The sequence below is a fragment of the Piliocolobus tephrosceles genome, unplaced genomic scaffold (assembly GCF_002776525.5).
Source record: "Piliocolobus tephrosceles isolate RC106 unplaced genomic scaffold, ASM277652v3 unscaffolded_32909, whole genome shotgun sequence".
Taxonomy (NCBI): domain Eukaryota; kingdom Metazoa; phylum Chordata; class Mammalia; order Primates; family Cercopithecidae; genus Piliocolobus; species Piliocolobus tephrosceles.
In genome coordinates this window covers 707-1,628 of record NW_022316431.1, presented here as the reverse complement: position 1 = coordinate 1,628, position 922 = coordinate 707, and the positions used below count along the sequence as shown (strand labels likewise).

Sequence of the window (922 nt, the reverse complement as noted above, 5' to 3'; positions counted from 1 at the left end):
CTCTTGGACCTCATCCACCTCCTGCAGCTGGTGGTCCTCTGGGACCTTATCCACCTTCTGCACCTGCAGATCCCCTGGGACCTCATCCACCTCCTGCAGCCATAGGTCCTCCAGGATCTCATCCACATCCTGCAGCTGTTGGTCCTCTGGGACCTCATCCACCTCCTGAAACCATAGATCTTCTGGGACCTAATTCACCTGCAGATTGTGTCTGTCCTCCAGGACCTCATCCACCTCCTGCAGCTCTTGGTCCTCCTGGACCTTATCTATCTCCTGCATGTTTCTGTCCTCCAGGACCTCATCCATCTTTTATAGCTGCATTTCCTCTGGGACATCATTCACCTTTTTGTTCTGTGAGACCTCTGGGACCTCCGACTACATCTTCACTTAGTAACCTCTGGATCCTCAGCCACGCCTTCTACCTGGGTGGCATCTGGCCCCTCAACAACCACCTTCACATGAATCTCCTCGGCTACTTCAATGATCTCCACTCGTGGCCCCCGGGACTTCAACCACCTCCTCCACCACGGTCTCCTCTAGTACATCTGCCACCTTCTCCACTTGGCTGGCCTCTGCTGTCTGAACTGACTCCTCCAGGACCTCAACCAGCTCCTCTACCCATTGTGGCCTGTAAGATCTCGACCACCACCTCCACATGTACCATTTGGTATGTTTATCTGAACAGTATGAACTGAGTTGCCAAATGGATTCATCTTTGCTTTCTTGAATGAATAAAAATGTCACAGATTGTACTGCAGGGCTTTACAACGCGAGGGTAGCACGTGCTGAGGATGTGGTCACTTGGCTCAAGTTTCTGAGACTACAAGTCAGTTGCATTATTTCCTCATTATGACCTTGGCAGCAAGTATCTTCTATAGATGAGGAAAGAGTTGTTTTTTGTTTTTTGTTTTTTATTTCTGGC

At 50.0% G+C, this 922-nt stretch overlaps 1 pseudogene; it reads left to right on the top strand.

The window, feature by feature from the left end:
- Positions 1 to 10: 10 nt before the first annotated feature.
- LOC113222654 lies at positions 11 to 681 on the top strand (annotated as a pseudogene).
- Positions 682 to 922: the final 241 nt, after the last annotated feature.